This window comes from Mustela nigripes, chromosome 13, assembly GCF_022355385.1.
Source record: "Mustela nigripes isolate SB6536 chromosome 13, MUSNIG.SB6536, whole genome shotgun sequence".
NCBI classification, from domain to species: Eukaryota; Metazoa; Chordata; class Mammalia; order Carnivora; family Mustelidae; genus Mustela; species Mustela nigripes.
The window spans coordinates 36324943-36340630 of NC_081569.1; the positions used below are offsets into that span (position 1 = coordinate 36324943).

Consider the following 15688-nt stretch of genomic DNA (forward strand, 5'->3'; position numbering starts at 1 on the left):
TATGATTCTTGATCTTGGAGTCATGAGTTTGAGCCCCATGTTGGATGTAGACATTAATAAAAAAAATTTTCTTTAAAAAATAAGGAGGACATGTAAAAGACAGGAATTCCCCTTCTGGAAGAATGCTTATTATTTTTTAATAATGAACTTATCTTTAACAAACTCTTTAGAGGATAGGTATTAAAAAGTACTTGCAGATATATAAACAGCTTAAATTATTCCTCCTAAAAAATAGTAGGCAATGTTAAGAATAAAATTGCTAATAATTCAAAATTCTATACTTTGACATCTTACATGTCAAAGAGAAAATAAACAAAGTCTCAAATTAAAAGCAACCATAACTGGAGCAGGTCCTCAATTTCCTTAACTTTATGAACTCTCAGAACTGGCAATGAGTTTAGAAGTTGTAGGGTTCAACTTCCTGATGGATGTGGAAATGCCATTCTCCTAACTGATGGATTACATCGATGTGAATACCCTCCCCTGATAGGGAGGGCTCTATATTTTAAGATGGCCTATTCAATTTTTAGTGGTTCTAAATTTCAAAGAAAAAGTATTTCATTATTAGGGCCCATTCTCCACTGGGAAGATACAGATATTCAAAGATTTTGTTTTAATCTGAGGAAATATTTTTAGATTACTTATTCATAATTTTGAAACTAGTGCTATGTAACAACTATAAATTATTCCAGGTCATGTGGAGATCTTTGTTTACATCTGATTTTCCTGGTTCATAACTTAAACTGCAGGTTGATCAAGCAACATATAGTATCAGGTATGGTCAGAATGGCTAAAATTAACAACCCAGGAAACAAAAGATGCTGGCAAGAATGTCGGGGAAAAGGGGAAACCCCTTATGCTGTTGGTGGGAATGCAAACTGGTATAGCCACTCTGGAGAACTGTAGAGGGTTCCTCAAAAAGTTAAAAACAGAAATACACTACAATTCAGCAACTGAACTACTAAGTTCAAAGGATATAAAAATAGTGATTTGAAGGGCTACTAAGTTCAAAGGATATAAAAATAGTGATTTGAAGGGCACATGCACCGCAATGTTCAAAGCAGCACTATCCACAATAGCCAAAACATGGGAAGAGTCCAAATGTCCATCAACTGATGAATGGATAAAAATGTGTGTACACACACACACATACACACACACACTGAAATATTACTCAGTCACCGAAAAGAACGAAATCTTGCCATTTGCAATGATGTGTATAGAACTATAGTATGTACATTTGCTAAGTGAAATAAGTCAGTCAGAGAAAGACAAATACCATATGATTCCACACATATATGGAATTTAAGAAACAAAACAGATGAACATAAGAGAAGGGAAGAAAAACTAAAGACAGGGAGTCTCATAAGAGACTCTACACTGTAGAAAATAAACTGAAGGTTGCTAGAGGAGAGGTTAGGGGGGATTCGGAATAACTGGGTGATGGGCATTCAGGAGGGCATGTGACGTAATGAGCACTGGGTGTTCTGCAACCGATGAGTCACTAAATTCTACATCTTAAGCCAATACTCCACTACATGTGACCTAACTTGAATTTAAATCAAATCTGAAAGAAAAAAAAAAAAAGATAAACTGTCAGTTGATACCTAACTCAGTGTCAGATTATATTTACCCAAGACTTAAAAAATGGAAGGAACAATGGTCCATTCACAGGATAACCAATATTCCATTGCCATCCTTAAAATGAGACTTTTTTTAAAAAAGGAAATTAAAAAAAATTTTTTTTAATCTCATTTTTTTTTAATAGTGTACTTTTAAGACTTTGAAATGAAGCCCAATTTCAATATGATCATCAACACATCACTCAAAATCTTTGGAAGTAAGTGAATCTTTAATGTTTATTCATGCCATTTACAAATTAACTATAAAAGTTAAACATTGCTTAAAGGTACAAAAATATAAACAAAAGTCATGGGACACTAGGGGCAAAAATACAGCCTTAGGCTACCTTAGCTTACACACCTGGATTTTTTTTTTTGAGTGCTCTGTATGCATTACATTATTTAATTCACCCAATGACCTTGAGGCAGGTTTTTTTTTTTTTAATTTTTTAAACCATGCAGAGTTGTTCCTAAACTCCTCTGAGACACTAAGTCTCAAAACCATTAAATAGGAGCTCTAGTTTTCTTATAGATGTTTAAAAAAAAATGGCCATAGCATAATTTATATGAAAACATGCACACACATTTTATTACATGTAAAATATATATGCATTATTTATAGTACTGGAATTCAATAAATGTTAATGATAAGGATGGTGAGACAACAGTCTCTAAAATGCACTTAATTAAGCTGTCTCACTGCAATAGCACATTACCACCTATAAAAAGTGTGATGCAAAAAGGTCACGCTACACTACCAGGTAGAAAATCAAGGAAGAGAGTATTGCATGTGTATAAAATGTTATAAGTATAATTACTTTTAGTTATAAGAACATACACTTATTTTGGGTAGCAAAAATTTGAAAGGGAATAGTGTCAGCCACGGACAGCTATAATTCATGGCTTCTCCTTTTTTTTTTTTTACTGTCTTCATGCATGATTTCAAGATCCATGCTTTTGATCTCCTTCACCCATTTCTCCCACCCCCACCAACCCTTGCCTTTTTGCAACCACCAGTCAGTTCCCCATATCTATGAACTATTTATTCTTTTAAGGTTCCACATATGAGAGATCATATAGTCTTTGTCTTCCTCTGTCTTAATTCACTTAGCATAATGCCTACAAGGTCCATCCATATATTGTCTGAACTGGCAAGATTTCACTTGTTTCTTTGGTGAATATGTGTGTGTGTGTGTGTGTGTGTGCACCAGAATTTCTTCCTCCATTCATCCATCAATGGAGACCTAGGTTCTTTCCCTATCTTGGCTATTGTAAATAGTGGGATGAACACTATTTACTATTGAGTTGGCTTCTGTGTATGGTTGAAGAAAGTAGCCCAGCTTCATTCTTTGGCTTGTGGCTGTCCTGTTTTCCCAACACTATTTACTGAGAGACTGTCCTTACCCCATTGTATATTCTTGGCTTCCTTTGTCACAATTTAATTGACCATATATGCACGGGTTTATTTCTGAGCTCTCTACTCTGTTCCACTGATCCATGTGTCTGTTTTTATTCCAGTACCATACTGTTTAACTACCAGACTTTTTAACAGAGTTTGAAATCAGGGAGTGTGATGCCTTCAGCTCCGTTCTTCTTTCTCCAGACTGTTTTGGCTAGTTGGAGTCTGTTGTGGTTCCATATAAATTTTAGAACTCTTTGTTCTATTTCTGTGAAAAACACCATGAGAAATTTCATCGGGATTGCATCAAATATGTAGATCCTTCTGGATAGTATAGACATTTTAACAATATTATTTCTTCCAATCCATGAGCATGGACAATCTTTCCATTTGTTTGTGTGTTCAATTTTTTCCTTAATGTTTTGTAGTTTACAGGTTCTTTCACCTCCTTAGCTAAATTTATTCCTAGGTATTTTATTCTTTCTGATACAATCATAAATGAGACTGTTTTCTTAAGTTCTGACAGTTCATAATTACAGAAATACAACAGACTTTTGTGTATTGATTTTATATCCTGCAACATTACTGAATTCGTTTATTAGTTCTAACAGCTGTGAGATTCCGTCAAGACTGATGGAGTCTTTAGGGTTTTGATATATCATATCACATCAACTGCAAACTGTTTTACTTCTTTTTCAAATTGGATGCTTTTAATTTCTTTTTCTTGCCTAACTGCTTTGCCTAGGACTTCTAATACTATGTTGATTAAAAGTACTGTGAGTGAGCATGCATGTCTTGTTCCTAATCTTAACAGTATGATCCTGGCTATGGGCTTGTCATATATGGCCTTTATTATGTAGAGGCATGTTCTCACTATACCCACTTTGCTGAGGGTTTCTTTTTTTTTTTTTTAATCATGAATGGATGTTGAATTGTTAAATGCTTATATTGCATTTACTCAGTCAACCATAATTTTAACCCCTCAATTTATTAATGTGGCATATTATATGTTGATTTGCAGATACTAAACCATCCCTGCATTCCTGGAATAAATGATCAATAGAAATGTACTTACGGCCATCTTGTTAATTGTTTTCTGGCTGTTTTTGTAGTTTCCCTCTGTTCTTTTCTTCTTTCCTTACTCTCTTTTTGTGGTGTGATGGCTTTCTTTAGTAATATGTTTATACTGCTTCCTCTTTATCATATGAGTATTTACTATAGGTTTTTGCTTTGTGGTTATCAGAAGGCTCACATATAACAATGTATCTGTACAGTAGCCTATTTTAAGCTCATAACAGCTTAAGTGTGATCACATTTTAAAGCTCAACATCTTTACTCTTCCCCCTCCATGTTTTATGTTTTTATGTTATAACTATCTAATGTACCCCTTAAATACTGTAATCATAGTTATCTTTACTTTTGTTTTCCATACTTCACACTAATTTATGATTATTCTACTATGTTTAGTATATATTTGCCTTTCCAATGAGATTTACTCTTTCATGTATTTTCTTCTTATTAGTTAGTATCTTTTCTTTACTATTTAAAGATGTCCCTTTAACATGATTTAGTGGTGATAAGCTCCTTTAGCTTTTGTTTCTCTGGAAATCTCTTTATCTCTCCTTCACATCTCAATGGTAACTTAGCCAGATAGAGTGTTTTTGGTCGGAAATGTTTTTCTTTTAGCACACTGGATATATTCCACCACTCTCTTCTGGCTTGCAAATTTTCTGCCGATGAATCTGATGGTAGTCTTATGGGGGATGTGCTACGTACATCTTTTGTATATAGCAAGTTGCTTTTCTTTTGCTGCTTTAAATTCTCTCCTTGTCCTTAGACATTTTAACTATAATGTATCCTGGCGTAGATCTATGAGTTCATCTTAATTTGAACTCTCTGAATTTCTAGGATCCGGGTCTCTGTTTCCTCCTCATGGTAGGGAGGTTTTCAGCCATTATTTCTTCAAATAAATTTGCCCCTTTCTCTAGCTCTTTTTTTCTGTGACTCTTATAAAATGTGAATGTTAGTCTACTGATTTTGTCCAGTAAGTACCTTAGGGTATCACGGTCTCATTCTTTTTTGTATTTGCTGCTCTGATTGGTCAAGTTCTACTGCCTTATCTACAAGCTCAATGATCTTTTCTTCTGCTTCGTTTAGTATTTGTTGACCCCTCTAATGTATTTTTCAGTTTGGTTATGGTAGATTTCAGCTCTGTGACTTCTATTTGGTACTTTATTACATTTTCCATCTCTTTGTTGAAGTTCTCACAATGTTCATCCATTCTTCCCCCAAGTTCAGTGACCATCTTTATGACTATTACTTGAACTCTTTAACAGGTATATTACTTACATCTGAAAAAGTTCTTCTTTTTCTGAGGTTTTACCTTGTTCTTCCCTTTGGAACATATTCCTCTTTTTCATTTTGCTCTACTCTGTATTGGTTTCTATGCATTAGATAAAACAGCCACATCCCCAATCTTGAAGGAGTAGACTCACGTAGGTGAGCCTTGTCGATCAACTCTGCCCTACTTCTTGGCTATCTCAAAATTCTGTGTTTGTCCAAGTAGTCTGTATAATCTTAATAGCTTCCAGTAGTTAAATATATGCCAAAACCTGTCAGTGCCCCAAAAAGGAGGATTTCAACACCTAGAATCAAGCTAATGGGAAACCAGATCCTTAGGTAGCAGCTTTTAAAAGTATGCAAACAGACATTGTCCTATGAAACTACAAGTGTAGCCCCACTGCCTATCAGAGCCAGCAATGTGGGTATTCTTTGGGGGACAATTGCAAAAATTACAGTTCCCTAAGTTTGAAACCTCTTTTCTGAAAGATACTGGTCAGTTGTTCATATTCTGGGAAGAACAATATTATAAAGCTAAGTCTGGGCATAGCTAAAGTCCACTGGGCTCTGGCATTTGGGAAGAACACTTAGAGAACACTAGAGAAGTGCTTAGTGTAATATATGTGATGATTTGGTGTCTCAGAGGACACCATACTGGAAAAGCACAGCGTAAGTTTGTTAGGTTTGTTAGGTTAGTTATAGTGTCTTTTAGCCTAAACCCTATAGAGAAATTTTTAGTAATATTTTTAGTCAAGCTTAGAGTAAGATAAAAAATCACTTTTGAAATTCAGATAACCTTATTTTCGTGGTAAGCAACTAATAAAGAAACAATATATCTGAAAAATTACTTTGAAGTCAACAAAACTAATTTTTAAAAGTTAAATTATAATGTACATGTAAGTATTATGTATGATCTTATTAACCACGTGTTTCCTTCTAACTTGCCTTTCCTTTTTCAAGGAATTAATACCCACGATTTTAATTCTTTTTAAAGGTTTATTTATTTATTTTAAAGAGAAAGAGAGGGAGTGTGTGTGCATGGGGGAGGTGCAGAAGGAGAGAGAATCTTGAACAGACTCCCTACTGAGTGCAGAGCCTGATCTCATGACCCTGTGATATGATTTGAGACAAAATCAAGAGTCAGGGTCTCAACTGACTGAGCCACCCAGAAGCCCCAATTATTACACATGGCTTTAGGTAATAATCCCAAGGGAAAAAAAGAAATTTGTGTTCTTAACTATTTAATCATTGTCAAAAAGTATTTGGGGTGCCTTCAGCTCAGGTCATTATCCTAGGGTCCTGAGAGACACCACGTGGGTCTCCCTGCTCAGTGGAGAGTCTGCTTCTTCCTCTGCCTGTGACCCCCTCCCCCAGCTCACGCTCTCTCTCTCAAATAATAAAACCTTTAAAAAAAGGTTAAAATTTCTTTTATTATTTCTTAAGAAAGGCTTGATTTCTCACTATTGCCTATGAGAGCTACTTAAAACAACCATCATTTTGGATAGTATCTTTTTAAAAAATGAAGACACACACATACACATGTGTGTACATATATATGTACATACACGTATGTATATACACATGTACACACACACACACACATGTATGTTGATCACACTCTTTATGTAATGCTAACTTTTTTGGTACCCTTACTTTTATTTTTGAATTGCTTCTGTTCTTTATTTTAAATTAACCTAATATAAAATGTTCAGGTTATATGAATATAGATAGTAACTGCCTACAGTTTAAGAATGAACAAAAACACTGAAGCACCAGGACTTGGCTCAATGAATTCCTGATTAACCATCTCTTTTCTCTCAATTTCCATCCAAATCCAATCTTACTATATTAATAGTTCTTCAGTAATTTCAAATATTTCTGAAATGTTAGTAAGAGGATAAATTCAGACAGAAACAAGGTTGTCTAAATTAACAACAATTACAACAACAAACCAATAAGCTCCATATCACTTTGTATAATCATACCATTTTGTAGATGAGGGGTGAACATGATTTGCAAGGGTAGTTAATTAGTGAGTGGTTCTTTATACCACTAATGAGCCAGTTTTATGTAACAGGTATTTCATACATACAATGGCGGCAATGCAAAATCTTCAAAAGGCTCCTTCTTCTTCCCTTTTTTTTTTTTTTAAGATTTATTTATTTGAGAAAGAGAAAGCTTGCATGCAAGTGGAGGGAGGGGCAGAAGGAAAGAATCTCAAGCAGACACCCTGCTGAGTGCGGAGCCCCACACAGGGTTGGATTTCACAACCCTGAGATCATGACCTAAGTGGAAATCAAGAGATGGCTGCTTAACCAAATGAACCACTCAGGTGCCCTAAGACTCCCCCTGCCCTTTCTAAAGAAAAAAACCATTTTATTTATTTATCTGGGGTAGGAGGAGAGCAGGAGCATGAGCAGGGGTAGGAGCAAAGGGAGAAGCAGGCTCCCTCCAGAGAGCCCGACATGGGGCTGGTTCACAAGATACTGGGATCACAACTGGAGCAAGGCAGACGCTTCCCCGACTGAGTCACCTAGGCTAGGCAACCCCAACAAAGCTCCTTCTTAACAATACTTATCAGTTCCCAATTAGATTTGTTGCATAAAATCTCAAGTCAATACATACATATAGATAAAATATGTACAATATGGCATTCTTCTAGAAACTATGTTAGCAGAAAATAAGTGAGATATGTTTAACCTGCCTTTAATGTTTACACAGATGAGAAAAATGGGCAAAGATTTAAATACATTCTCAAAAATAGCACAGAGCCAATTGGGCAGAAACACACATAAAAAGGCCCTCAACTTAAATGCAAGGAAATGCAAATGAAAACCCAAATTGGGGGGAAAAAAGCCCCCATGTTCATCCATGAACAAAGAATATATATTCATAAATGGAACAGTGAACAGCTTTTAGAATGAGTCAAAACCACACAAAACAAAATGCATGAAACTTATAAACATGTTGAGTATAAAAGAACACAGATACCAATTTCTTGTATAATTTCATTCATAAAATTTTGAAAAAATAAACAAAACTAATCTGTGGTGACAGAAGCCAGGAGAGCAGTTACTCTTGTCACGTTTATATAAAATAAGATTTGTATCAGCTAAGGCCAAAACGTTGGATTGTGGGAGTCTGAATAATAACAATTGCTGCCACATATTGAATATTGAGGTCTTACTATGTTCCAAGCCTTGTGATAAACAGTTTACATATAGAATTCTAAACCTTAATGAAAAGAGTATGATATTTTACAGAATGATAGAAAGCAAACTAACACTATAGGTTAAGGACTTGCCTACACCTACAATTCCCCAGCATATGCCCAATTTAGGATCAAACTCCGATGTGGCTAGTTTCAAAGTCTAAATCTTTCCCTACTGTAAAATTATGCCTTTCTCTGAAAAATAAAGGCTTTGGACTGCATTCTGTAACAAAGGGAAATATCAAATATAATTTGGAAGAAGTCCTTATTATAGTTTATACTTTTTTATAGACCTTTAAGAAAGTTTTTACAGAGGTTTTTGTCTTCCAGGTGAGCAGTTTTTATTTCTTATGATTAAAATGGCTATTCCATTTGCTGGCTCATTTCAGTTAACTTTTCAATGAAGTGTTGCAGTTAGATCTGCAATAACATTTCTGGTCCTTTAACATTCGTGGATTTCAACTTTATAGTTTTGGTGACATCAGTAAAATTTGCACTTTACAAGCACTGAGATCCACTTTTCCATAAAACAATGGAAAAACTGGCAAAGCTGATCAATATCAACTTTTCAAAGCTTTGGAAATTAACCCAAGACTTGCAGTAAACTGGAGAGCATTTATCCAAGAAAACAGGCTGATTTTCAATAAGAACAGCTTTGTATCACTTTAACTTGCCTTAATCTGATTCCCTCATGATCAAGCGGTAGCCTTGAAAGTAACAGTCCAATATTCCCAGTTCAGTCTGGTGGTCAGAATGAACATAACACAGCTGGAACTCTCTCAGTTATCTAAAGAACTGTCATTATTTGTTTCCTGTGGTAGATTCTTATAAGACCCCATCTTTGGCTATATATGACCTGTCTCAGAACTTGCCTACTCCAAAAAGCTTTCTCTCTTGAGGAGATGGAAGGGTACAGAGGGGAAACTGTTGAAAAGAACTGTAGGCAGGCATACCTCGGTCTGTTAAATGTCTGACTCTTGATTTCAGCTTAGGTCATAATCTCAGGGTTGTGAGACTGAGCCCCAAGCTGGGCTCTGCACTGGGCATGGAGTCTAATTAAGATGCCCTTTCTCCCTCTGCCCTGCCCCCCTCCTCCTCTCTCTAAAAATAAAAAATAAAATAAAATAAATTGCAGGCAAATGTCTAAACTTTAGTGGATAATAGTTGGGCAGATAACAGACTAACAAAAACCTTAAAAGGAAGAACTGGTGTGTAAGATTTCCACAGAAGTTTTGAAAAGCTCCATTTTATTCTTGGGACTCTAGAAGGTAATGCATATGCAAAGGGCTGTGTGCATCTCAAGACCCTAGAAGACCCCAAGCTCTCACCTCTGGCTAAATCTGAGGCTCCACAAATGTAGGAAATGGAGGCTAAAGAAGGGCTGTCAATTGTACGATTTGAGTGTTTACAGCATACCCCCACATACACAGAGCCCTTTGGCAAAGACTGGGAGATTTATTGCTTTAAGGTGTTTAAAGGAATATCTGTCCAATCAATACCTGACCACTTAGCTAACTGAATAGAGACCTCAATGGTCAGACAAAAACATCAGAGAATTCATCACCAGCAGACTGGTTCTACAGGCTAAAGGGAGTCATTCAGGCTTAAATAAAAGAACACCAAACAGTAACTTAAATCCACATGAAGAAATAAAGAGCACCAGTAAAGGTAACCACAAAGTAAATATAAAATTCAGTCTAAATGTACTTTTGCTTGTAACTCCTTTATTCTCCTATTTGATCTAAAAGACAATTGCATAAAACACCAAATACAAATCTGTGTTGATGGATGCATAATTCATAAGATCAATGGGGATATGGGAGAGTATATATACACACACACACACACAAACAACTGATACACATATATAGGCAATAGATTTTATATACTTTTGAAATTAAATTGGTATTAATCCAAACTAGCTTTTTATAAATTGAGGTGTTAACTGCAATCTCCAGGATAACCATAAAAGAAAATAATTGTATGTATCTATATATCTATATCTATATCTATAGGAATAAGGGAATTAAAATGGTTCATTATAAAACACCCATTTAATACAAAGTCAGTAATGGGGGAATTGAGGAACAAAAATAGACATAAAATATACAGAAAATTAGCAAAGATGGGAAATGTACATCCTATCTTATCAGTAATCACATTAAATGTAAATGTATTAAACTCTTCAATTAAAAGCAGGGAGAGGCAGAATGGATTTAGAATAAAATATTATCAAACTATCTATCACCTACATATTACATATATTTTTTATTTTATTTTTTTAAAGATTTTATTTATTTATTTGACAGACAGAGATCACAGGTAGGCAGAGAGGCAGCCAGAGAGAGAGGAAGGGATGCGGGGCTTGATCCCAGGACCCTGAGATCATGACCCGAGCCGAAGGCAGAGGCTTTAAACCCACTGAGCCACCCAGGCGCCCCTACATACATATTTTAAACTCAAAGAAAAAAATAGGTCAAAGTAGAAGGACAGAAAAAGATAAAGGATGCCAAAAGGAACCAAAAAAGAGAGTGCCTATACCAATATCAGAGAAAATGCCTTTAGAACAAAAATTGTTACTAGAGACAAAGAAAGGAGTTTTTCATGATACAAGGGCCAATCTGTCAAGAAGATGTAACAGTCATAACCTATTATGCACTTAAGTACAGAGCTCCAAAACACATAAAACAAAAGTGATCAAAATAGAAGGGAGAAGTGGATAATTCAACAATAATAAATAAAGATTTGAAGACTCCATTTTCAATAATGGATAAAACTAAGAAGAGGATAAATAAGGAAAGAGAAGACATAAATAACAGTATATACCAACTACCTAACAGATACCCATGGAACACTCCAACACCCAGTGATAGAAGAATATATCTTCTTCTCAAGTATACATAAAACATTCTCCAGGACAGATTGTATATTAGGCTGTAAGACAAGTCTCAACATGTTTAAAATGAATAAAACCATACAATGTATTTTCTCCAACTATAATGGAATGAAATTAGAAAGCAATAACTAAAGGAATGGGAAACTCACACATATGTAGAAATCATAAATGGGTCAAAGAAAAATCACAAAAAATTTTAAAAAATTCTTCGAGGTGAATAGAAATGAAAACACAACATACCAAAAACTTACAGAACAGTGAAAGCAGTGCTGAGAGGGAAATTTATAGCTGCATATTCAGTACATTTAAAATGGTCTCAAATGAATAACCTAATCTTCCATGTTAAGAAATTAGAAAAGAGGAAGCCAAACCTAATGTAGGTATAAAGAGGGCATTATAAGGATTAGAGTGGAAATAAATGAAATAGGGGATAGAAAACCAACAGAAAAAAAATTAACAAACCCCAAAGTTGAGTATTTAAAAAGACAACAAATCTAATTAATAAGCCTTTAGCTAAATTAATCAAGAGTAAAAAAAAAAAAAAAGGCTCAACTAAAATCAGAATGAAAGAGAAATATTACTACTAATCTTATAGGTAAACTTATAGAAATAAAAGGTACTATAGAAGAGAATACTATGAAAAACTGTACGTCAACAGATAGGATAATCTACACAAAATACATAAATTCCTAGAAACACACAGGTTACCAAAATGGACTCAAGAAGAAATAAGGCAATCTGACCTATAAAAAGAGATTGAATTCGTAATTTAAGAAGTACCCACAAAGAAGAGCCTCGGCCTAGATGGTCTCACACTGTTGAATTCTACCAAACAGTTAAAGATCAATACCAATCCTTCATAAATTCTTTCATAAAAATAGAAGGTGGATTCTTTTCCTCTCCAGCCGCTTGAAGTTCGGCCGTCATCATGAATGACACTGTAACTATCTGAACCAGAAAATTCATGACCAACCGACTACTTCAGCGCAAACAAATGGTTATTGATGTCCTTTATTCCGAAAAGAAAACAGTATCTCAGACAGAAGTTCGGGCAAAACTAGCCAAAATGTACAAGACCACACCAGATGCCATATTTGTATTTGGATTCAGAACCCATTTTGGTGGTGGCAAGACAAATGACTTAGGCATGACTTATGATTCCTTGGATTTTGCAAAGAAAAATGAATCCGAACATAGACTTGCAAGACATGGTCTATTATGAGAAGAAGACCTCAAGAAAACAGTGAAAAGTATGCAAGAACAGAATGAAGAAAGTAAGGGGGACTGCAAAACCCAATCCTGGTGCTGGCAAAAAGTGAGCTGGAGATTGGACAACAGAAAGAATAAAGATGCTGCAATGGCTTTATCTGTGGTGATTGTGCAGATTTTTCATAAGAGGATTAATAAATTAAGAATGTTATGTGTCAAAAAAAAAAAAAGGAAAGAAAAAAAGAAGATGGAATAGTTCCAAAGTCATTCATTCTGTAACGTCAACATTACCCTGATTTCGAAAGCAGTCAAAGATATCGCAAGAAAGAAAAATAAAAACCCAGATCCCTTATGAACATAGATACAAAAATCCTTAACAAAATACTAGCAAATTGAATCTATCATCATATTTAGAAGAGTACACAACATGACCAAGTGTGATTTATCCTAGGAATACAAAATAGGCTCAACATATAAGAATTAATCAAATCAATAATGTAATATACTCTATGAATTGCATAAGGCAAAAATTTGATATGATTACCTCAACAGGTGCAGAAAAAGCATTTGACAAACTTGAACATCTACCAATGTGGTAATGGAATGTAAGTTCCTCAATCTGATAAAGATCATCTAATGGAAAAACCCACTGCTAACATCATACTTAATGATGGACAATGAAATCTTCCCCCTTCAAACTGGGCAGAAGAGGATATCTACTCTTACTATTTCTATTCAACACTGTACTAGAGATTCCAGTCAGGGCAATTAGGCAAGAAAATGGAATAAAAGCCAGAGAAGAATGAGATAAAGCTATCTTTATTCTCAGGTGATACAATATTATATACAGAAAAACCTAAGGAATATACTGAAAAAACTATCATAGAGGTAACTAGTTCAGCAAGACTGAAGGACAGTAGATCAATATATAAAAATTTCTTATTCCTATATACTAGCAACAATCAAGAATAAAATTTAAAAAGTAACTCCATTCACAATGTCATTTAAAAAAACCTCATAAAGTTATAAATAGAATGAATCTGGAAGATTCTATTCACTTCTTAATTTCAAAACTTACTGCAAAATTCAACAAATCAAGACCTCTTAAGACTAGTATAAAGAAAGATATACAGAACAATGGAATAGAATTCAGAGTCTAGACATAAGCCCATATATCTATGGTCAACTGATTTTTCACAAGGGTGCCAAGACCATTCAATGGGGAAGAAATAGTTTTTTCGACAAATGATGCTGGGACAACTGGGTATCCATGGGAAAAAGAATGAATCTGGGCACCTATGCCACACTGTGTACAAAAATCAACTCAAAATGTGAAGACCCAAAAGTACGAGCTAAAACTATAAAACTCTTAGAAGGAAACAGTATACATCTGAATGACCGTTGATTAGGCAATAGTTCTTTAGATTTGATACCTAAAAACACAAGCAACAAAAGAAAAAATAAATTGGACTTAATAAAAATTAAAAACTTATTCGTTCGAGGATACTATCAAAAAAATGAAGACAACCTACAGATGGGAGAAATAGTTTCAAATCATAATATACCTAATAAGGATCTAGTATCCAGAATATATACAGGAAACCTAACTAAACAAAAAAAGAAAACAACAAATAAAAATGGTAAGAGAGTAAGTATTCCTCAGAGAAATGGTTATTTCTCCATAGAAAGAGAATGAATATTTCCTCCACAGAAAGTATAGAAATGCCCAATAAACACATGAAAAGATGATGATCATCATCAGTCACCAGGAGAATACAAATCAAAACCATGGGCTATTACATCACACGTGTTGGAATGGCTATAACAACAACAACAACAACAAAAATGTGAACAAGCAACAGCAAGAATGTGGGGACATGCGATCCTCCTATGTTGTTGGTGGGAATGTAAACTGGTGCTGCCATTTTTCAAAAACAGTTTTGTAATTCCTCAAAAACTTAAAACATAAGAGTTGCCATTTGATTCAGCAAGTCAACTCCTAAGTATATGCCCACAAGAAATGAAAACACATGTTCATACCAAATTGTAGCAACTTCATAAGCAGAAAAACTTCAGCATTATTTATAATACTAAAAAGTGGAAACAACACAAATGTTCATCAACTGATGAATGGATAAAGAAAATGTGGTATATTCACATGGTGTTATATTACCTGGTTACAAAGGCATTAAGTACTGATATATAATTAATATAGATAAACTCAGAAAACATTTTGTTAAGTCAAAGAAGCCAGATAGGAAAGGTCACATAATGTATGGTCCCATTTACATGAAAGGTCAGAATAGGCAAATTCATTAGCCATGAAGTAGTTATTTGTTGCAAGTCCAGAGAGGAAGGAAGAATGGATAATGACTGCTAATGGATACGGAATTTGGAGAAGTAAAGAAAATATTCTGAAATTACTGGTGACCGATGCACGACTTTATAAATGTACTAAAAGAAACCCATTGAACTGTGCAATCTTAAAACAGTGAATTTTATAATGTGTTTTTTAGCTCAAAAGATAGAATCTAAAAAGCTAAACAAAAATTTTTAATTTCACCCATCTGTGAATAATTTTCTTAATCTATGACATATAGCAAATTGAGATTTTTTGCTGCTACATAAATCTGCATCATATGCTTTAAGACAGAAGTGGAAGTTGGGATATGAGCTAGCCAATCATATTTGCATCTCAGTAAGGTTGGTTTCATTGTTGTAAAATCATTAAGATATACGTAGTCTTCAAAAATGACAAAAATGTTTTTTCTGTGTTTAAAATAGCTCTAAACCAGAGAATAGATGGAATGTAGAACTGTTAATTTTCTTAGATGTGATAAAAATATTATAGTTGTAAGTAACTGTTTTATACTTAGGCATATCCACAACTTACTTTCATATGGTATAAGAAAAAAACTTAATTCTAGGTAGAGAATATCTGGATATTCTTATATTACTCTTTCAAATGACCCAGCAATTGCATTAGTGGTTATTTACCCCAAAGATACAGA

The 15688-nt window shown here is 34.4% G+C and overlaps 1 protein-coding gene and 1 pseudogene across 1 annotated transcript in view; one reads left to right on the plus strand and one right to left on the minus strand.

The window, feature by feature from the left end:
* The window catches only part of RFX7 (regulatory factor X7), a 138537-nt gene that overhangs the window by 15594 nt on the left and 107255 nt on the right, over nucleotides 1-15688 (minus strand). The window lies entirely within an intron of this gene.
* On the plus strand, nucleotides 12397-12854 carry LOC132029139 (small ribosomal subunit protein eS24-like; annotated as a pseudogene).